Raw genomic sequence first — 25,558 nt, forward strand, 5'->3', positions numbered from 1 at the left:
TTCACCTCTACCATTTGTAGGGGATCCTATAAAACCCATTTACTAAAGTTTACTAGAAGTAACTGATTCCAGCTTCACCATCAGACAGATAGTGATTATCATTAATAAGAAGTGGACTTGTTTGAAAATGACTTTTCCCGCTGTTTATAAATGAATTCATTGGGTGTACTATTTTCTTGCAAGCCTTTTTATATGAACTATATCTGAAATATTTTCAGTCAAGATGTGTAGATGAAATAAAATGCATGAGCATGGTTTGAAATGTGGGCTTTGTTTTATAAAATATACTGCCATTGATAGCTGTCTTTTACATGGATGTAATATCACATAAATACAGTAAATAAATAGCAATAAAACCACATTTTTTTTGTTAAGTTTGAAATGTTTATGCTTATATGATATTTTGAGAACAGTGCATATGTTTATGAGGTATTAAGATGCCAGAATGCAGATTAACTTTTTTATTTTATTAATAGTCTTGTGAGCATTGTTACAGCTCTAGTAATGGTGATAAATATTCCTTTCATAGGTTCATAGGTTCATAGGTTTATACTAGGCTATCTGCCCTAAGGCATTTATAAGCCTAGCCCAAATTTTTGTGGCTTACACCACCCCTTATATGAAAAAATACTGTGCCCATTAGTTTGTTGTGCCTCTGTCCAGCAGTGACACAGAGATGATTCCCGGGGTAAACCTACGATCTCCCATCCACAGCTAAGCTACATGTCAATTCTGTCTAAAGGGACAAGCATACAGCTTATCAGTGTAAAAACATTGATTTTTTTCACGATCACTGTTGCCCATAGAAAATCACTCGTGTTTTCAGTCTGTGTGTGTGTGTGTGTGTGTGTGTGTGTGTGTGTGTGTGTGTGTGTGTAGAATATATATATGTATATATATATATATATATGTATATATATATATATATATATATATATATATATATATATATATATATATATATATATATATATATATATATATATATATATATACTTCTCAGAAGTACAGGCAAGCATGGAAGGGCTGTGGCTGACTATGTTTGCGGACGACTGCAAACTGGGTGCTATAATAGAGTCTCCGGCCAACATGGAGATCCTCCAGAGGGGCCTAAATGAGACTGATGCATGGTGTCAAAGCCATGGTCTCAAGCTAAATGCAAAAAAATGCGTAGTAATCCCCTTTGGAAAAAACAGAGTACCCGCACACTACAACATAGGAGATAATCCCCTGAAATCTGAAGAAGAAATAAGGGATCTAGGGTCCCAAGTAGATAGTCAGCTTTCCTTTGATAACCATGTTGCCAAAGTGGTTAAAAAATCCTTCTATGTGACCCATCTGATCAGGAAAGGGTTCGCATCAAGATCTAAGGATGTAATGGTGCCCCTCTACTCTTCCCTCATCAGACCCATTATTCAGTACAATGCACCAATTGGAATGTACCTGGCTAGACATCTCCAGCAGCTGGAGAGACCACAGAGGTACCTAACCAAGAAGATTACTGGCCTCAAACAGTTGCCCTATGCAGCACGATTGAAAAAGCTAAGACTGTTCTCTGTTGCATACCACTTTCTCAGAGGCGATCTCTGTCTAACGTACAGAGCCATGTCCAACCCAGAATTGTTGAACATGCTCTATCTTAGCAAAACCAAATCTACTCGAGCTACACGCTCTAGGGATATAAACCTCAACACAACAATGAATAGAACATGCTGGAGGGATAGATTCCCTTCGCAGAGACTTCCCTTACTATGGAACAGGGTCCTGATCTACATGAGACAGAGCCCCTCACTATCACTCTTCAAGAGGAACCTTGATGAGTGGATGGGTAACAGAAAGTTCACACCGGGGATCACACCAACAGCACTACTAGATAGGGGCCAAGGGTACTAGCTGCTAGTACAAGGGTCTAGGGAACTACTAAAGGGGTGGTGAATACCGCAGGGCTAATATATGCCTTCGGGCAGATAGCCCAGTACCAACCTATGAACCTATCTATATATATATATATATATATATATATATATATATATATATATATATATATATATATATAAATATATATATATACATACATATATATATATATATATATATATATATATATATATATATATTTTTTTTTTTTTTGGGGGGGGGTTCTTGCTCTGTACAAAAAATGCTGTTTTAAAAAAAGTTGAGTGGAAGGTCCAACAAGTTGTTTTATCTGGTTAAGTTTTAACTGTATGATGTGCAGGGACCACTGGATCCCTTTCCAGATTTACTGAATTTATTGATGAAGTTAGATCTTTTTAAGGATTAATATATAATGAAATAATTGAAGTGTGGGTGGGTCTAGTATCTGATGATATATTATTACAAATAAGAAAGTGCTCCTCTTTTGACCATTTGCTATCATTTCTGAAGTCTGGGGTTCTGGTTTTTAATGGTTGGATGCTGAGTGGTACAGTGTGAAATTCCATTCAATTGGCTGTCCATTGAACAGATAGTGATCTTTTTACAGTAGAAATGAATATTTTACCATCTCTAAGAAGAAACTGTTTAACTAGTCAGTTTAATTTGAGGGTTATTTATAGTAAGTAAATGCTGCATGCATTCATATTAATCTCTAAGACAGTTTGCAACTTAAATATTAATCCTCACCAGTAACATTCTCTGTAAGGGATGGGAGGGTGGCCAAATGGTTAAGGTGTTTGCCTTACAAGCACAAAGTGCAGGGTTTGAGTCTCACAATGGATAATTGACTAGGCTTAAAATGGCTCGCAAGGGCAGTTAGCTTAGTACTAACCTATGAACTGCTGACTCTCTTCAGCTTTTCCTGCAGACTGTAGACTTTAACTGATCAACAGCTTGTTACAGGGAGGGCCTGCTGCTAGTGCATAGTCTAACTTTCTTTTCTTCAGTGATTTATTATAAGCAGGATCTGCTGTTAGCATGTAACATGTCTAGCTTTCTTGTAGATTCTTAAATTAAGAACAGTTTATTACTAGAGGGGAACTGATGTTACAGTGTACCTGGTTAGATTATCTTGCAGGCTCTTTAAGCTTTCTCTGTTTTAATCTTTACGAAATCAGCTACTTTAAGTACTTTAAGTACCTGCTAGCTTGTTTTTTCTGAATTGGAAATAAAAGTGGTGTCTCTCCCCAGAAATATAAACATTAAAATCAGCAGTGTACATTTTTATTTTCATCTGAGGTAGTCTTATCCCTGTGCAGTTAGTTCACCTGCTTAGAAGCATTTATTTAAATGGTGCTATTTTACATTATGATGTGGGCCTAGTGTTTTATACCCATTGGCTCACAGAAGGATAGCTAATCTCATGGTTGAAAGGAGTGTATTTAAGTAATCTTGACCCTGCTAGGAAGACGTCCATCTTTCAGATAATACACAGTGCACTGACCTGTTCAATGAAACACTTAGTTGTATCCTTGAACAGCTTTGAAATATTGTTTTTTGTGTATTGTTACATTGCCTTACTCTCTATAGGTTGTGTTTTTTTATTTATCATTAGAGTGTCTTGCACTATACTTTTGTGTTTTTTGTGTAGAATTACATTGCTTTACACTGTATACTTTGTGTTTTTTGTGCATCATTATATTGCCTTACAATATATACTTTGTGTTTTTGTGTCTCATTACATTACTTTACACTCTATACTTTGTGTTTTTTTGTTTATCATTAGATTGCCTTATACTATACTTTTGTCTTTTTTGTGGATAATTACATTATCTTACACTGCATACTTTGTGTTTTTTTTGTGTATCATTATATTGTCTTACACTCTATACTTTGTGTTTTGTTGTTTATCCTTAGATTGCCTTACATTATACTTTTGTCTTTTTGTGTATAATTACACTACCTTACACTGCATACTTTGTGTTTTTTGTGTATAATTATATTGCCTTATACTGTATACTTTATGGGGCTTTTTTGAGTACCATTACATTGGCTTACACTCTATACTTTGTATTTTTTTGTGTATCATCACAGTGCCTTACACTGCATACTTTGCAGACACCTACCGCTTTGCTAGCTTCACTAGTCAATCTTAGTTTGAATGGTAGTCGGGGCATAGTCCCTCTGTGCTAAGGAAGTTTGTTTTAAGTCATTTTTGTAGTGAGTTGTTGTCAGCCATATGTTGGGTGTTTTTTCAGACTATTTGTTTACTTCCTTAGAAGATACTATGGAAAGGGTGAAGGTGGTGCTAAAATCCTCAAGATATGTTTTGAGGTATTGAATACTCTTGATAGAGAATGAAGCAAATAGCCTGGTTGGTAGTTTGAAATGATAGCAAACAGTTCAGATATGATAAGGTGACTGGGAAAATCTTGACATTTTATTCTATCTTTGGTAGGAGAAGAACATTAATCCCTTTTATCAAATTATAAACTTCTTTTCAGTATTCTTTGGGTATAGTTAGGAATATTATGATATGTGGTTTGTCACAAAATGAAACTCATCTCAAGGAAGAGTAACGGATACTAAAGGACATCTATAATGGTTTCCACTCTGAATGTTTTTTTTTTTAAACAGTGTTCAAAGTTATGTTTAATACATGTAGTATGAAGTGAGGTAAGGATTGTTTAAAGCACATAGAGTAATGTCCAGTAATGGTTGAAGAATGTTTAGCAGCCTTTCTAGGGTTGTGTTAGATTATATGTGATACAGTCTATATTAGACAGGTATGCTAATAGGGAGAGCTCAAGATTATGCCTACAGGTTCTGAATGCTGAGATAGACGTGTAGATTACTTTCAACTTTGGAGTAAAATTAGTGGGCAATGGTGCTGTAGTCAAAGTAATAGGGCTGAATTATTAGAGTGGAGATCCTGTATGAGGAGCTGGTAAGTATCAGTTTAGTAGTATGTAGTTATTGCTCAAATGGTTGGATTTGGTACGGTTAGTAATAATATGATGCAAGGATGTGAAAGATGCTAAAACCACAAAATACCAATATGACTTGTACCTTATTGAAGAATAACTGAAGAACTTGTATACAGCTAAAAAAGACAGAAAAGGTCATTTTGTGCCTTTACTGACAGGAAAAAAAAATGAAATTCTGTCATAGGTGTTACAAGACAGCTGACATGTGCGATGCATACCTCTGCTACATATTGGCAGACAGTATTAATAAGTGTGTCCTGAAGAGAGGTATAGATTATGCTATTAATGACCATTAGTACTTTTGCACATCAGTCACATGCGCTAAGCACTGAACTACAACTGTATCTGGTGAAATTGCCGGAGTGGGGCAATGTACTGTAGACCCTACTATTCACCATGATTCTGCAGATAGAATGCTACCTAATAGCAATGCAGCATGCTGCATTTATATGACTAAGTCAACAGAAAAAGAAATAAAGAATAAATAATTTTTACTATCCTAGATATAGACAGAGAAAAACTTAGCTGCATAGGCAAAGAATAACAGAAACAGGACTGTGCATTTTTAAAAGATATTTAAAACAATCCAAATTTGAAAACTATGTGGGTACTTTTAGCTGAAATCTGTCACTACCATCTCCTGAACATCCTCATTCAAAATGGTATGATGGCATTATATTACCAGTATAATGAACAACATCAAATACAAATAACTTCTTTCGGCTTTTCCCAGTTAGGGGTTGCCACAGCAGAACAATTGTTTTAATTTTAGAAATTATTCACCAGGTGGGGAGAAACTTTTAACAACATAACTATTTACCCAGTGGTTTGTAGCAGTGTCAAAATGAGTACCTTCTGACATTACACATTTTCCAAGTGCAGTAACAGACATTATAGTGGATGGTATCAGGACCATACAGCTATGGTTAACAGGCCTTCTGCCCACAGAGTTGTTCTCCTTGATGAAATTGTACTAGGCATGACCAATACATCCCACATATCAGATGCCATTTATTATGTATTGGATAATATTAAACCATATTTACAAATAAAATAAAGATTATATTTTTCCATACTTAGTGTTGGCTTCCTCAATAATATTTGGGTATATGTTGTTGTTGTTTGTGTTTGTCTTTTGGCTTTTCCCGGTTAGGTGTCGCCACAGCAGAACTCCGGTCCGCTAATGATTGGCAGTGGATTTTTACGGTGATGAGTTGTCAGCCCGACGCCCAACCTTCAAAGAAGGCACACCCATTCATGCACGCACCTACCTGCCTGTTATAAAATGAGGTACAGTGAGGTGAAGATGCGGAAGAAATGAATACAGAGAGCTTCTAAATATTGCAAGACAGCTTTTTTTCTTTTTAAATTTGGGTGCTAATGGGCCATACACTTCTCAGAAACATCAATAAATTAGGACTTTTTTACCATGCACGCTTTTGTGCATGAATGCACAGGTATATACACACACAAACACACACGTGTATGATTTTATTTTGAATGCTTGAACTTACTTAACGTTGAACAAAATGATCAGGCAAAATAAGACTGAACATATACTGCATAACATCGAATGACTTAAACACTGAACAAGTGAAACACAAAAAAAAGGAAAACAAGTTCCTTTCCTGATGTTTACACCAAATTTCCCCCATAACACTAGCCTCTAATTTGTCTGACTAGTGGCAGTGTTACAGGAATCCTCCCCCTTTCACCTCAATAATACATGCTAACCCTAACCCTGCCCCTGCTCCAACACTAACCCCACACTGCACCTTAAAAAATTCCCATAAGACTGACACTACACAAGATACTCATAAACACAAACAAGCACCAACACACACTACAAACATGAGATCTTACTCCTTACCTAACCCTGACTCTAAAGCTAAAATGCACACACTCTCATGCAAACACACAACACCTATAACGCTAACACCTGAATAGACACGGACATACTGTAACCTCCACCCAATCCACACTCACCACTGTCAAAAAAATGGTAATTTGAGTTACCTGGGTTGTGCCTGCAAATGGTCTGTAGTCATCCATGTACTACCCCGGTAAACAAACTTAAATAAATAAATAAATAACTGTTGAATCTTCAACTATCTGAACATTTGACAGTCTTGACCCACCCCTAGTGTTTGTTGACCAAAACAACACACACACACACACACACACACACACACACACACACACACACACACACACACACACACACACACACACACACACACATGGAACACAGTGTAGCAGGACGTACAATTGCTACTGAACAGGCTATCTTTTGAGGCCTTAGGGTTCTTCTATATCCTAAAGATATGATTAAGTGTGACCTGGATGAGTGTTCTGCTAAAGTTTGTTAATATATATATATATATATATATATATATATATATATATATATATATATATATATATAAATAGATAACTACTCCTGAATAGCATTCCATTGGCACAAACTATAAGCAAAAAAAAAAACAATGAAAACATAATTTTTTTGCAGGGGGCAAGCCTCCAGAGTTCCCCATCACTTCCTGTTACTTATAACAAATCCATGATGGTACAACAGTAAGGAAAGGCATAGTCCCGATCCCCTCTGTATCTTACTCATTCAAGATTACAGTCAAACAGCTGTTAAGTTAAATAAAACATGATAATGTCAAATGCTCCCATACACACCCGTACACACACAAACACACACACACACACACACACACACACACACACACACACACACACACACACACACACACACACACACACACACACACACACGCTCTGATCTACATCCTCCCTCTTTGAGAAATAGTCCATATACTAAATTACAGTATTCAATGACATACAGTTTAAATAAATGATCTTTTGACATGCAATCATACAAAATTAGACACATATAAAACAATCATGTCCAGGTTGCCGTGTATTTTACACTACGTCTTGAAATGTGACCTGATCATGTAACATGAAAGTCAGAATTGGATCTAGCAACGAGGACTGTCTTCAAGGAATGTTCAACTTTGGGGACAACTGGGACATCATCAGGAATGGGAATGGATACCGAGACATGTTCTTCAGTATGAACATTGTCAGGGTTGCTCTGAGATCTAGAGTTTGTATCACAGGTACAATGCTGCAATATCATTTCTGATACAGGAAGAAGATGTCTCCCGTTTCTCCTGTATGCTATACCTTCAGATTCCACTAAGTAGGATCTCGGCTCGGCACATGTACCTCTCACTTGACTAATCTGATCAAAGCCTTTCACCATTTGCATCCTCACTGTCTCCCCTTCTTGTAATGGACGAAGAAATCTGCTTGTTTTATCATAGCTGGACTTCTGAGAGGAATGCTTCTTAAAAAGTTGGACTTTGATTGCTCTGTTGTTTTTAGCATTAGGCACCAACAAACTAGAAATGATAGGCAAGGTTGTTCTGGTTTGCCTAGATAGAAGTCTCTGAGCAGGCGAGCCAAGTAGGTTGTCATGGGGTATATTTCTGAGATTAAGTAAATTCAAGAAAACATCAGTATTGTCACACTTTGACCTCTCTAGTAATTGCTTTGCACTCTGTACTGTACATTCAGCAAGGCCGTTTGACTGTGGGTATTCAGGACTACTAGTAACATGTATAAAGTCCTACTCTTTTGCAAATCTCTGAAACAATTGACTAGTCAACTGAGAACCATTGTCAGAAATAACTTTGTGTAGACTACCATGGACTGAGAAATTATATTTCATCTTAGTAACAACAGCACCGGATGTTGGTTAGGTAGCAAATCGATTTCAAATCAGTTTGAATAAAAGTCTACCAACACTGAGTAATGCTGATTATTCCACTCAAATATGTCAATTGCTACTGTTGACCAAGGTAGTTCAGGAATTTGGCTTAGTTGAAGTGGCTCGTTTTGCAAATGCGGCTTAGTACTGTTGCACACTGAACAAGAAGAAAGCACTTTATCAATGTCTTTCGATAGAGAAGGCCAAAATACTGCTCTTCTCACCCTTATTTTGGTAGAATTGGAACGTAGATAGCCAAGATGCAAAATCTGAATGTATTCACATGGTAAGGAAGTAGGAACCACAACTTTTGGACCTTTGAAAATGATACCATCTTCCATCAGCATCTCATCTCTGTATGGAAAGTAAGGTTACACTTCTGGAGGTACACAGGACTGCAGTGATGGCTAACCTACATTGATGAAGTAGTTGAGCTTTTGCAAAACTGGATCAGTCTTTGTATGATATTTCAGCTCAACAAGTCTTGTGGTAGAAAGTTATGCACTTCCATGACATCAAAGTCGGAATTCTCTACAGCTAACCATTCAGTGGTATTTCTGGGCAATCTGGATAAGGTATCAGACAGATAAAGACGTTTATCTTTTGTATAGACCATTTTGAAATTATACTTTTGCAATTTGAGCATCATTCTTTGTAGTTTGAAAAGCATTCTGGATTGCTCTCCCACACAACATAAGACAAATCTCTCAAAAACTACTGTTTAAACATGAATTTAAACAATACTTACTAAAGACATGGTCCTGTCCATGTCAAACCCCCACATGAAAACTTAGCACTAATTCATCACTCACTAACTTACAGCTTATTACCCCGTTTCCTCCTCTGTCTGTCCTTAATATCTATTTCAGCTTTCCAGGTATTGAAACATAATTGTATGACAACACCTAGTATACTTTCCTAATACTTTGAATGCATTCACATTTATTGTACTGTTTTTGTAATTGCTACATTGCTTTATTTCCCTACTCCTATATTTAGTGATGTGATATGGAGCTTATGCATCATATGTTATGTATTCTGTACAATATATACGTTTTGTAATAATGTTTAACTTGTACAAGTCTGTAAAATATCTGGAGCTTTTCTCCTTGGGTCCCCACTGAAAATGGGCCTCTAGCTCAGTTGGACTAACCCGGTTAACAAATGTCAGATAAAAATAATAGTCTTGCTGGAGCTGAATGCATACACTTTTTTAAAATAGTGACTAGAGGTTGATGGTCAGTTTTAATTTGGATAGTTCGGCCATAAATATAATCATGGAACTTTGAACATGCGGACACAATTGCCAAAGGTTCCTTCTCAATTTGAGCATACTGCATCTCAGTTTGGGTAAGAGGTCTAGATCCATAGGCAACAAGTCTGCCCTCTTGAAGAATAACTGCACCAAGACTGAACTTTGAAGCATCACAGGAAAGAACTACTGGCTTGTGGACATCATCAGAGGCGTGTCCATGTTCATTAAGGATATCCACACCTCTAAGCTAGTTGCTCAGCATAATGCATCCAGGATTATCCAAATTCAACTAACTCTGGGCAAGACTGCAATCCAGATTGTAGCTTGCTACAGACCCCCCACCATGCCCCAGGATTCCCACTCCTCTTTTCTTGATACACTGGAAAATATTAGGGTACAGCCCAACACCGTAATAATGGGTGATTTCAACTACCCCACCATTAACTGGGAAAACTACATGTGTACCAACTCTTTTGCTCAACATTTTATGGAATTCATAAATTTCAATGCCTTGGATCAATGTATCCACATTCCCCCACCAGGGGCAGCAATATCCTAGACCTGGTCATCACCAACATGGGTGACTGGTGTTCCACACCAGAGGTCAGTTCCTCGTTGGTCAGATCCGACCACAAGCTAATCACCCTAGACATCCACATCCTGCCCCCACCTCCCATTAGGGAAACAACCATAAAAAATTTCTCCAAAGCCAACTTCACACTTCTTAAGACTGAAGTGGCAAACTTCACGACACCCATGCAGATGGACAATAGAGGTATGACTGCTGAATCCTACACAAATGCACTTTATAAGCACTAACACAAGTGCATGGATCGTGCTATCCCTAACAGAACCAAGATGCTAGCCTCCAAAAAAAGGAAGCCAATCTGGTGATCTTCTGCCATAAACAAACTCTACAACAGAAGAAAGAAACTGTTGCAAAAAAGAGGAAAATCCCATGATTGGAGTTACTCCCTGGTCAGCCTCAGTAAGAAGCTAAGATCCCTCATAAAATTCCTCCAAAGCTAGTTATGAAAACAAAATCACCACTGATTCTAAAGACAACCACAAAGCATTCTATAGCTATGTCAAGATTCTCAATGGCAACACTCAGACCTGCTCTGCGTTGCAGCACAATGGCACTAAATATACAGAACCAACTGATATTGCCAACATCCTGGCAGATAGGTTCAGTGCTAACTTTACCCCTCTCACCCCATAAAGGGCCCATCTCTATACCAGAAGAATGCAAAGTTCCTGTAATCATGGCTGCACAGGTAAAAACCTCACTCTCCAAAGCCAAGAACACAGCATCCATGGGACCTGACAACATCCCAGGCTGCCTTCTACATGAACTACAGAATGAACTGGCACCCCACCCAAGTACCATGTTCAGTCATAGCCTCACCTCAGGCTTTGTGCCCATTGAATGGTGCACCATGATGGTTATCCCACTCCACAAAGGGGGAGCCACGACAGGCCCCAGGAACTACCGCCCCATTAGCCTGACGAGCCTGGTCTGCAAGGCCATGGAACGTATCATCATGGAACTCATAAACTAAGACATTGCAGATCTCCAAACTCTGGACCCCACACAGTTCGGGGTTGTAAAAGGCAGATCATGTCTCCTAAACCTTTGAAGCAGTCACCAAAGCCATAGATGAGGGTAAGGTGGTACACACAGCCTATCTAGATCTTGCCAAGGCGTTCAACACCATCCCCCACTCTGGAATTATAGATAAACTCACTAAACTAGGTATAAATCCCTATATCACAAGATGGGTTGCCAATTGGCTTACTAACAGAACCCACACTGTGAAAGTAGCAGACTCCAAATCAGACTTCAGACCAGTGACAAGTGGAGTACCACAGGGTTCAGTCCTGGGTCCTCTCCTGTTTGGTATCTACTTCTCTGAAGTACAGGCTAACACAGAAGGTCTTTGCAGTCATCTGTGAGTTAGTCAACCTAGGAACCATAATCAAAACTCCTAACGATGTAGACATCCTACAAAAGAGCCTCATTGAGACAGATGCCTGGTATCAAAGCCATGGCTCAAGCTCAATGCCAAAAAGTGCATTGTCATCCCCTTTATTAAAAACTCTGTACCCATGAACTACCACATAGGCGGTAGTCTACTTAACACCAATAGTGTGATAAGAGACCTTGGGACACAGGTGGACAGTAGTCTCTCCTTTGATAATCACATCACCACAGTGGTCAAAGTCCTTCTACATGGTACACCTCATCACAAAAGGTTTCACATCCAGAAAAAAGGAGGTCATTGTTCCCCTCTACTCATCACTCATTGTACCCATTATAGAGTATAATGCCCCTTTTGGTATGTACCTCATAAGACATCTACAACAACTGGAAAGGCCGCAGAAATACCTCACAAAGAGGAGTACTGGCCTCAAACAGATGCCCTATGCAGACCGTCTCAAAAAACTCCAGCTTTACTCCGTCGCATATTCCCTACTCAGAGGCGAACTCTGCCTAACATACAAAGCTATGTCAAACCCAGAACCGTTGGACATGCTTCACTTAAAGAAATCCCAATCCCTCCGAGCTGCACGCTCTAGGGACCTAAACCTTGTCACCACAATAAACAGAACATGCTGGAGGGACAGATTCCTGTCCCAGAGACTTCCCATACTCTGGAACAGGCTACCTATCTATGTCAAACAGAGCTCCTCATTAGCACTCTTCAAGAAAAATATTGATGATTGGATGGGAAATAGGAAATTCACCCCGGGGATCACTTCTGTGGCTCTGCTTGACAGGGGCACAGGAAAATAATTTTCTTGGGTGGCGAAAGCCAGAGTACCTTTTTGGCTAGGCTTGGCCCTAGGACCAATAGCCTACCTATGAACCTATGAACCTATATAGATGGATTAGCAATTTGCTGTTTGAGCTATTCTCTCTGGTGTTGTTCTAACCATGACCATACAACATTTTTGTGTGTCAGCTCACTTAAAGGTGCTGATAACTCACAAAAGTTAGGGATAAATATGCCCAAATAGTTAACCATACCAAGAAAATGCTGTAGAGGTTGGACATTGTCTGGAGCTGGTGTCTCAAGAATGGCTGCTTGTTTAGAAAGATCTGGTCATAAGCCTGTACTGGTAAATAAATTACCTACATAAGTAACTTCTGGTAGTCTGAATTTACATTTCAGAGGATTGAGCTATAAATTCACTTCACACACTCTGTCCAGAACTTTCCTGAGGTTTCTGTAATGCTCTGCTTCACCATTAATTCCAACCAGTAAATCATCAACTATTATTGCACACGGGTAGCCTGAAAAAAAAATTGCTCCATTGCACACTGAAAGACTTCACTGGCAGAATTTATTCCAAAAGGCATCCTGAGGAATCTGTATCTACCAAATGGGGTACTGAATGTAGTCAGTAGTGAAGATTTGTGATCAAGCATTACTTGCTAAAATTAACTCTTTGCATCTAAGGTAGAAAAAAAACAGTGGCATTTGGTATGAGGGTTGCAATTTCCTCGACTGTACACATACAATGATATGGACTTTTTAATGCCTTGTTCAAGTCTCTTGGGTCAATGCATATTCTGATCTCATCTGAATTTTTCTTATGAGTAGCCACCATGGCAGACACCTGCTCAGTTGGTTCTGTGACTGGACAAATCACACCTTGCTGCACCATTTTGAGTAACTGGACCTTGACCTTGTCCTGCATAACTATTTGAATTCTTCTTGCTGGTCTGACCACTGGGTCTACTTTCATGGAGTACACAAATGGAAGTTTGCCTAGCTTGTCGAAAACATCAGCATACTCTGAGGAGATAACATCAAGTGAAACTGGAACTGGGACATGCTTACATGATGCACTTCTTTGGTAAAAGAAAACAGTTTCATTCTTAAACTGTCTCTGAGACCTAATAATGACTGCACATGTGTTCGGACTAAATAAAATTGCAAGCTGTAATGGTTCCCAACCGAATAGCATGAAAGGACTACTGAGCCTTTGGTTTGAATCTCTTCACCTCCATAAAAAACAGGCTTTGCACAATTGGCCAAATTAAGTTGCTCACCAGCTCTCACTTTAGCAAATGTTTCTGCTGACATTACATTACACTTTGAACTAGTGTCTACTTTGAGCTCTGTGGGTATACCACTGATCAGGACAGTACAAAATAATTCATTCTTTGCCAACAAATGTACTGCATTAACCTTTTCACTGACCACTGATACACCATCTACATAAAAAGTAGGGTTGTAGCTCTCCACATGGTCAGCATGCTTTCTTGAGTGAACTTTCTTAATAACTGAATGAGGCTTGCTTGATTTACAAAACTTTTGAAAATAGTTCCATCTTTTCACACTTGTGGCACTGCTGACTGAATGCTAAGCACTTCTCTGTTTTAGACTCATGGTTGGAACCACAATTATGATAGTTAACAATAAGACTTGACTTGGGTTTTGCTGATTCACCCTTATACTGCACTGAGCATCCCTTTGTACTGAGCTAGTCTTGGAACATGCTAGAAAGCTACAGCTCCTCCCAGTAAACCCCACAGGGATGGCAGCTGCTATGTGCTTAGGCCTGTTTCTGCTTGCCACATATTACATGCTGTCTGTGCTTGCTCTAGAGGTTGCTGAAACCATGCTCTTATCACTTGCAAGCATACTTGTGTGTCTTTCTGTGAGCTCATGGATTTAACAAATCTCTGTAGCTTTGTTTAATATTAAATCACTGTCACGAAGCAGAATCTTTCTCACTGCACCACTATTAACACCACACACAAGCCTGTCCTTTATTAACTCATCTTTCAGGTCACCAAATCTGCATGTTTTGGCTTCGAGAAATAAGGCCGTTATATATGCTGCAAAAGTTTCACCTGGCGTTTGGTCTCTTGTACAAAATAAGTGCCTCTCTAATGTAACATTTGTTTAGGGTTTCACATTTCTCTAAATTTGAGTTTCAAGCACTCAGGGTCCTCCCTTGATTCAGCCGGTAGCACAATATGGAGGTTCCTCCTCTCCTGCATATACTGCTGGTGCATACACAAATGAATGCTGTCTTTCAATGGCCTCTGACCCAGCTATGTTAAGCAAAATGAATGCCCTTGTGCATACATCTTTTGTCAGAAAAGCTGCTTGTATGAAAATATTGTATTCCTGCTCAGATGCTCTCCAGTTCTTTGCTATATTATGATCAAACACACGTGGACTAGGTCTGCGAAATGCTTCTGCCATAGCAACACACAGTAGTGAAGGTGCTTGAAATTGTATACAAACACACACACAAATATATATATATGCCAGAACTTTATGCCAGTATTTGTAATTATGACCAATAGCACAACAAACTCTTTGAAATAACTGAACTTTGCCAAATAAGTCTCTGTAGCATAAGAATAGTCTGAAATCACTGTACTTTGTGAAACCACTCATCAGTGTAAGAAATACTCTGAAATGACTGTACTTTGCAAATTAACTGTACACAGCAGAAGAAGCTCAGAGTAAAAAACATTTCAAGATGAATTCCCTTTGCAGATAAACTGTCTACAGCACAAAACTCTTCAAAATGGCTGTACTTTTGCGAAATAACTCTGCACAGTGTAAGAAACACTCTGAAATGGTGGCACTCTGAGATTAAATGTACACAGCACAAGAACATTTAAAAAATGGCTGTACTTTGACTGTACTTTGCAATATAATGGTACTCTGCACACAGCAAACTCTTAGAAATAATTGCACCATAATAAAGCACATAACCTGCAAACATTTTGCGCACTCTGAGATACTTTGAACAACTCCAGTTATACTTTGAATGGTTTTGGTCAATGCAAAATAATAGTTTGTGCTCAAAACACAGCATTTTACTAAAAACATGCAGTTAACTTGCTCTGTAAGCTTATTTTGCCCTTTTATTGTACTCGTTATGCCCTTTTAATCTCTTATCATGTTCATTATACTTTTCTTGTGCTCGTTTTACTTTAAACATGCTTGTTATGCAAGCCAAAGGTAATTCTGAGCCCCATATGCATATCTCTGCTAGTTTTATCAAATGTCATGGTTTCAAAGATTTTGTTTAATTAATAATGCGTTTTGTGCCTTTTGTTTGATTAATAATATGTTGCTACTTGTTTGATTAATAATGCATTTTGTACCTTACAAATGCTCCTTTTCATTTTCTTTGCAAAATAAATCATTTGTACAGTTTTTTTACCTTCATTTCTGGCCCTTTTTTCTGTTTGTCTGAGCTCTGTTTCACTCAACTAGCTCAGTCTGCCTTCACCTTCAACTCTGCACCTCATGGCTTTAAGAAGTTGCTCTCTTAATCCCAGTTCTGACACCATGTCACTCGTTTGGTCAGGATAAAACAGACAAACATTCATGAGTTCAGTTCAAGCAGTTTTATTACACACAGACACATCAGGAATGAGGCTTTGTAAATTAAACTTAAATAAACTTATAAACAGACTGAATGCACACTCATACATGTTAACACTCTGTCTGTTCTCTCAAAATGGCACTGCTGCCTGCACGTGCTCACTATTTATATGCACGTGCTTACATCTGGAAATGTTTCTTAAAGGTACATACACACGCTCTGATCTAGACCTGGTACAGTGGGGAATGGGAAATTTAGATCTAATAACAATTGTCAATATTATACAATAGTAATTCAGGCTCAGGCAACAAAGGATGATACAACACTGTAATGCATAGTTATGTGGAGACCATTGATAATAGTATGTGGTATACATTAAGGTACATAGTGTCATAGAACAGCTAATTCTAAGTATTATACTGTTGTATATATTTGTAAAACATACAGTTATAAAGATGCAAATCATTATTATGAAGTTTCATACAACAAATTTAACTAAGGATTGATTGCATTGTGGTGCCAAGCTGATTGCCAGGATCATTGAAACAAGTGCTATACATTTGTCTTTTAGGTGATTGTTGAGCTGCAGTTGAAATTGATGGAAACTGCTTATTTTTCTAATATCTTGTGGTATGACATTTCATCAGTCTAGTGCATTTTTTGTAAAGGTATTCATTCCTGTTACTAAAATGTACATGTCTTTGCAAAAGTGCTCCTTCTTGACATAAAGGGCTTCTAAACGAATGTTTGATTTTCATGGGTGGACAACAGTTATCACTGAGTAGTTTGAAAGTGATTCATTTGATCATAGAACAAACTTTGCACTTACAAGGATGTAGTAGTGCTTTTTAAAGGTAAGGCACTGGCATTCTGCATAGTGAGAAAAGTGAATGAAATACAGTGTTTTGTTTTTGATCGTTAGAAGTTGTGCTGTGCTGTGAGATAAGTTTAAAGTAGATACATATTGTTCGACCAAAAGCACTATCACTGAGTGCTAAACAGTCCCATGTAGCACCCATGTGGCGGGACCCGCCTGATCCCTGAACTCCAAGATCACACAACAGTGAAGAAAAAAGAAAACTCTACTGCCAGTAAAAGCTGTTTGGATATCTTTATTTGATTGATAGCACTTACTAATAGTGGTGTCAATTGAATAACAGGCACCAATTTAAAGCAAATATTGACAATGCATATTCAAATCTGGTGATGAAAACCTGATTATTATGCTTTGCTGGTTTCAATAATAAGGTGGTGATAGATCTTATATGTGAATTGAAGTTGGTTTAACAATTTATTTGTTTCATTTTTCAGTGTGAATAGGAAAGACAATATACTGGTCTGCACTTAATTATAGGAATTTTTATTTGGGAGTAAAGGAATGGGATACCATGTTGGGTTTTTAATTGAGATATCTTATGCAGAGGACAGTTTTCTATGGGTTCCTGGTACAACTTATGTTGTTTTACAGAAGTTAGTTTATAGTTGGTTGAAATCTTTCTGGAGTGTCTTTTCAAATAGTAAAGTGGATTGTGGGCTTTAAAGATTACTGAAGAATACAGTTGATTTCAGGAAGACCCCAAGGCAGGTTGCTAAAAATAAACACTCAAACCAGGAAACAGGAAAAGAAACTCACAAGTAAAAACAGACAGCTCCTCAAGTGAAAAATGCCACCCCCCTCCCAAAAAATGAAGCAATACACAATGAGGGAAGTACTTCAAAACAGCGATGCCTGCATAAAATCCACACAGTTCTCTGCAAAGGATAAAAGTAAAGTTTATCAATCTGAGCGCTTTTGTCCCAAACCGGTAAAAATGGACTTCATCAGAGAAAAGTATAGTATTATACTATTTATATTATTTTATTTGATGTGCTCTTTGTAGTGGATGTTTCACTTTAAATTTCTGATTACCTGTTAATGTATCTGTCTCTGGACAGTTTGATGTAATTTGCTTACCGTGAATAACCTCACGACTGACTCAAACTATTTATCTACCAATGGGTATGCGTTTGTTATCTCTTAATACTGTGTTATCATAATCTGCCTAAATGCGTACTGCTTCTTCTGGTACTGAAATTATTCAGTATTAGATAAACTTATTTATTCTGCAGACAGTAGCATTTACACCTGGTAGTACTTTTATGATATTTTGCTTACAGCTGTTATACGGCACCGCCACGTGGTGTGCGACTGAGAACTGGTTTAAAACTGCGCGTGCCATTGCTACACGCGCTGTCTCAGTATTTACTACCTTATTTATATGCTGACCAAGCTCAATGTGCGGAGACTATGTTAATTTGGATTAAAGGCTGTTTTAATGTTTAATGTTTAAAGCTGTCCAATATTTAATACCAACTCAGTAAGCGGATACTACTGATTTTTGTTAAAGGCAGATTAATGTACTGTATTTAAGGCTGTTTACTGTTTAAGACCAGCTTAATGAGCGGACACTACTTATTTTTTTGTCAAAGGCTGGTTAATGTCTAATGTTTGAGGCTGTTAATGCCTACCGTTTAATACCAGGTTAATGAGCTGTGACTACTTTATCTGATTAAAGGCTGTTTTATATTTAATGCTATACTACACCTATGCGTAGTAACATCCGCACACTTCACGACATCATACCCATCATTTCCATGAGTTTGCTCAGCTTAATGAGCTTAAACCTTCTCTGAGTAGAAGCCTCTAATATCGTAGTACACCCACGTGGAGTACTATTAGCACATTTACCCTGGTGGCAACATATGCTATCCTCTATACCTTTTTACTGAGGACCAGTCTACCGGGTTCTAAAGTCAACCGGGTTCTTCGGCCTAAGTCCTGTTCCTTTTTCAAAATATTTAACTGTATCTCTGTCCAGCAATCTGCCCCTTTTATTAACAGACCCACATGCTCACAACTTCCACCTTCACCACGTAAATGCTGATTAGGCGACTCAGCTACTCAAAACGCCAATCAGGCTAGGGATTTGTCTAAGCGTTGCAGGTAACTGCATTATATCCAGACAGCTGAGTTCAGCTAGTTACTCACCTTAGAAACACTTTTCAGCTGCATCCACTGTTTTTATGTTTGAAGACTCAGCAACTCACATTTTTGACTTCTATTTTCTACTATTCTGTATCTCTCTGTAACCGTATCTCACCCTCCCAGCCTAGCTTTGTAGATCCTTTGTTGTAGTTTTTGTAGGTTACAATATGTTCAAATAGCTAGCCTCCTATCTCAAGTTGAAAGCATGCTCTAGTCATAGTTTGTACCACCTACCGTGTTTTTGATATTGTACCTCTTGAATACTATTGCATATAGTGCTTGTGAACTGATTAGTCTTCCTATTGCTTATCACCTTTGCAATGCTGTATGTGCCACCTGTATTATTTGTACTGCTGTTGAATGCTGATGCCTGTAAAGGACTTACTGCTGCTTAGACTGCCTAATGTTTCTATGTTACCTGTTATTTAGCAGTCATTATATTACTATGTTTTAAATGTCACTGCAAGCAATTGTCTGCTATTTAATGTACATACTAAGCTACTAACTCTGTATCTCTCAACCTCATTTTTATTCTCCTTTTTCTTCCCCTTGTTACCAGCTCCTCCTGACCTGCTCTTGACTTAATCCACTGCTTTCCTGGTGCCAAAAGAGCCCTATCCATCTCCAGTAGCTTCAACAACCAGCGTCCTTTTTTCTGAACCCTCCTTCAAGAATTGAAATAAGTATGTAATGGACTAAATCTACTTCTTAAAACCAGACCTCTATTTCAGTACCACTGCAGAGCCCTAAAGATAGCGCTGAACCTGAGCAGCCAGCTGCCTTACCCCTTCTTCCATATCTACCTATCTAACCTCCTCAACCTTTCACTCACCCTCACCCACTCTCCTATATTTTTCTTTATCTTCTCTTCTCTCTCTCCACTTACCTATACTTTCCAGCTCCCCTTTAGTTTCATCTACAACTCCTGTTCTGCCCACTAGAGGGCACTCCTCTTATATCCCTCTATCATTCCATCTCCCCTTTACCTGTACACTGTATATACTTATTATGCCTCTTGCCAGTTCCTAATCCTTCTCACCTATTGCCTTTCTACTCTATCCTGCCTTCCTGTTCTTTCTCCCTAGACGTACTCTCCATCCACCACCTTTCCACTCACCTACTGCCTTGCTACCTGCAGCTACCTATTTTTACTGATTGTCTACTGCTGAATTTCTTCTCCTTTGTCTCAAACCGCTCCGTTCGCCCTCTGGGCTCACTCCGCTCCCCTACCCTACCCCCAAATCCCACCCACCCCTACAACATCTACATTTATACCTAACTAACCACACCCCCTACCTTTTCTGCTAGTAGTATCTTATCACCTTTAACCAATCTACTCTTTTCCCTCCATTTCTCCTAGCAGTTTAGCCACACCCCTTACCTCTCATCCAATTGAATCAGACCACCTGTAACCAATCCACTCCTTTCCCTCCTCTTGTTTATTTTCTCTCAACTAAACGGCCTCACCCCTTGGCTTATATTCAGTAGTAACTTCCACACCTTCAGCCTTTCTACTCTTCATAATATTCTCAGTCCACTTCTTCCTTTCACCTTATCCTGCATTACAACATCACTACACTTATACAATGATCTACAACATAATAATCAATACTACAATGTATAAGCACCCCACCATAGCCATAACACATACCTTACTCTTACTATCAATACTTCCACCTTTAACAATATCACTTCTTCTTACCTCCTACGAATACCCTCTACTAACAAACTTTCCCAAACCCTCTAAACATACTACTGCAGCACTTCCTACATTCCATAACCAACATATCAACATCACTTCTACACCTAACTATCTTTTACCAAAATATCATAGAATTACCCACTTAAAATATACCCAACAAAATCCTAAAAGACTACCTCTGCCCCAAAGCAAATATACAAACCTTTCTTATCAAACCCTTCTCTGTCCCCTTAAAGATGGAGATATTCACCCAAACCCAGGTCCTATTAGCTCCAATAATAATCAGAACTTTAATCAAATCCCAAGTACTAGTCCTCTACCAAATAAGCACAATTCACTCTCAATAGCAAACCTCAACATGCGTAGTATTAACAACAAAATAACACAAGTCCATGCTCTCTTAGAACACTACTCCTTCGACATAATCTGCCTAACTGAAACCTGGCTGAAACCCTCTACAAAAGACACTGAAATCACCCCTCCTGGCTATAACATCCTGCGCCTAGACAGGGCTGCTAAAAAAGGAGGTGGAGTAGCCATCCTATTTAAATCTAGCCTTCAAATAACCACTTTCCAACAAAACCCCCCCTCAGGACTCTAATGCAGAAATTCTTATCACCAAACTGAAACTAAACTCAGTCAAATCTATCTTTATCATATGCATGTATATCCCCCCTGGAAATAACATTTCCACCATCGAAAGCATCCTATGCTGGCTATCCCTAAACTTACCCCAAGAAACATTCATTTTAGGCGACCTAAACATTGATTGGCAATCTTGCTGTAACAAACACCCTACTAGCCACATTAATCTTTATGGGTTTACCCAAACTATCACCTCCACCACTAGAACAAATAAAGCCAACAATAAAGAAAGCATCCTAGATTGGATACTCACCAACAATCAGCCCCATATTTATGAAACAGGAACCATCCCTGAAGATATAAGTGATCACTTACTTACCTACATTATCAGGCTCAAAACTAACCCCCCTACCCAAAGCATAACTAGAACACTCAGAACCAAAAAAAACTTTAATTTGGAACTCTTTAAAAATGAACTATATGCTTGTAACTGGTCACCCTTGAAATACCTTCCCCTAGATGAAGCTGTAGACTACTTTAATGCAAAATTCCTAACCATACTTAACCATCATGCTCCCACTCGATCTATTAGAATTAAAACCAAATCCGCCCCATGGCTCTCAATAGAAACAAAGCAAAAAATCCAACTCAAAAATAAGATCTGGAACAAATCCCGCTCTACAAAAAACAAGGCAGACTACCAACACTACAAACACTACAAACTACTAAGAAATGAGACCAAAAAGCCATAATGACAGATAAAAAAAACTATTACCTAAAATCTCAGCAAACTCGCAAAAATTGCCCACAAAACTTCTGGGCCAATATAAATGAGCTACTACAGCCTAGTAAACCTACCACACCCAACCCACAAGGCTCTGACACAATGACACAATCATAAACTAATCTCACTGGAGGTCCTCATCCCGCCCCCACCTGAGATAAAAAAGACCACAGTGAAGAACTTCTCAAAAGCCGACTTCACACTTCTAAAGACTAGTGTGGTCTCCTTTAAGGCCCCCGAGCTGGCAGAAAACATTACTCAAGCTGCTGAATCACTTACAAATGCCTTCTATCAGCACCTACGGGACTGCATGGATCAGGCAATCCCAAACAAAACAAAGACTCTTTGTACCAAAGGCAAGCGTCCAGTCTGGTGGACCCCAGCCATAAACAAGCTCTACAACAAAAGGAGGAAGCTACTACAAGATAGAGCAAAATCCTTAAAAGGAAAGACTCCTTTGATCATTATAAGTAAAAAACTAAGAGCTCTCATAAAATCATCCAAGACAAATTTTGAGAGAAAAATCACTAAGGACACAAAAGACAATCATAAGGCCTTCTTTAGCTATGTTAGAAACCTGGGAGGAAACTCCCAGATATGCTCAGAATTAGCTCAAAATGATGTGAAAATTACTGAACCTACAGACATTGCCAACATACTGGCTGACAGGTTCAGTGCAAACTTCTCCCCCCCCTCCCCCCCAAAAGGAGAGATATCTATACCAGAGGATTGTAGCCCCCAAACATCTCTAACGCCCAGGTGAGAACTGCTCTCTCCAAGGTGAAAAACACAGCATCCATGGGACTGGATGGTGTCCCCGGCTGTGTGCTCCACGAACTCAATGAGGAATTAAACCCGCAGTTAGGACAGCTGTTTAATCTTAGCCTCACCTCAGGATACGTACCCAAGGAGTGGTGCACTGCAACTGTGGTCCCACTTCACAAAGGCGGTGCCTCCACCGACCCTGGAAATTACCGTCCCATCAGCTTGACAAGCCTGATCTGCAAAGCTATGGAGAGGATCATAATGGAACTCATAAATAAAGACATAGGGAACTTGCAGACTTTGGATCCAACCCAGTTTGGCTTTGTCAAAGGCAGATCATGCCTTGTAAACTTGGTTGACTTTTTCAAAACAGTCACCAAGGCCATTGATGAGGGAAAGGCAGTCCATACAGCCTACCTCGACCTGGCAAAGGCTTTTGACACAATACCCCACTCGGGTATCATTGAAAAACTCATCAGCCTAAATGTAAACCCATACATCACAAGATGGGTTGCAAACTGGCTAAGTGACAGAACCCACAGGGTCAGAGTTGCTGGCGCCATGTCAGACTCAAAGCCTGTCACAAGTGGTGTCCCACAGGGCTCAGTCCTGGGCCCACTCTTGTTTGGCATCTACTTTTCAGAAGTACAAGCAAACACAGGAGGGTTATGGCTGACAAAGTTTGCAGATGACTGCAAACTGGGCGCCATAGTCGAGAACACATCTGACACAGATATCCTCCAGAAGGGTCTCACAGAAACGGATAACTGGTGCCAGAGCCATGGCCTAAAGTTAAACGCCAAGAAATGCATAGTCATACCCTTCTGGAAAAACAAGGTTACCCCTAGCTACCATATAGGTGGCAATCCACTGAGCACAGAAGAGGTTATCAGGGATCTGGGGACCCAGGTTGACAGTAACCTTTCGTTTGACACTCACGCTGCTAAAGTAGTTAGGAAGACCTTCTACTTTGCCCACCTGATCATGAAGAGATTCACATCTAGATCAAGGGAGGTCATCGTCCCCTGTACTCATCACTCATCAGACCAATGATTGAGTACAATGCCCCATTCGGAATGTATCTGACCCAACACCTGCAGCAGCTGGAAAGGCCCCAAAAGTTCCTCACCAAAAGGATAAAGGGTCTCAAAAATATGTCTTATGCTGCCCTACTGAAAGAACTTCAGCTCTATTCAGTCGCTTACCGCTTGCTCAGAGGTGACCTGTGCCTGACATACAAGGCCATGTCAAACCCAGATTTGATGAACATGCTTCACCTCAAAAAATCTAGATCCCTCAGAACTACAAGGGCGGGAGACTTAAACCTTGACACGGTTATTAATAGGATGTGCTGGAGGGACAGATTCATCACCCAGAGACTCCCTATGCTGTGGAACAAAATCTCGGTACATGTGAGGCAGAGCACCTCGCTGGCCTTGTTCAAAAGAAATCTTGACCAATGGATGGGAGATTGCAGATATACCCCAGGGATTACCTCAGTGTCACTGCTTGACAGAGGCACAGCAAAATAATGGGCATAGTTTCCTTCAAACTAAAGGGGTGGCGAAAGCCACAAAATTCTGGGCTAGGCTTATAAATGCCCTTGGGCAGATAGCCTAGTATGAACCTATGAACCTATGAACCTATGAACCACAACCAAATTGCCAACGACTTTAACTCCTTCTTTACAGACACAATTCATATTCTAGCTAGTCAACTCTCTACAAATGACACAGTTATATCTAAATATGACTTAAAGCCACCTCCCCCTTTTCTCTTCCAACCTGTCCCCACAACCTACATACTCTCCCTTATCAAAAAACTCAAACCTTGTACCCCCTCTGCTGACTTACTACCCACAGAATACTTGCAATTAGCAGCCAGTTCCATAGCCTACCCAATTTCCATACTCGTAAACAGAACCATCACAGAGGGATATGTCCCAAAACTTTGGAAAATATCTCGCATCATCCCACTTCACAAGGGTGGAAATTCTACTGAATTTTCAAACTACCGCCCTATAGCCCTGCTCTCTCCATTATCAAAAATCATGGAAAGATGTATACACAAGCAACTGCTGAACCATCTTCTCAAATACAACTTACTTTCTAATACCCAGCATGGCTTCAGACCTTCCCATAGTACCACCACTGCCCTCCTCTCCTTTACAGACACCATCAACAAAAATCGTAACCACAACACACTTTCCTCAGCTCTCTTCCTAGACCTCTCAAAAGCTTTTGACATGGTTAACCACCAAATACTCATAAATATCCTCCAATCTATGTCACTAGAAACCCAACCCATTAACTGGTTCAAATCCTACTTAAATGACAGACACCAAGCAGTTCTCTGGAAAACCACCCTATCTTCGCAGCTTCCTCTTACCATTGGTGTTCCCCAAGGGTCTAT

Source organism: Protopterus annectens, chromosome 12.part0 (genome assembly GCF_019279795.1).
Source record: "Protopterus annectens isolate FY-2018-M chromosome 12.part0, PAN1.0, whole genome shotgun sequence".
NCBI classification, from domain to species: domain Eukaryota; kingdom Metazoa; phylum Chordata; order Ceratodontiformes; family Protopteridae; genus Protopterus; species Protopterus annectens.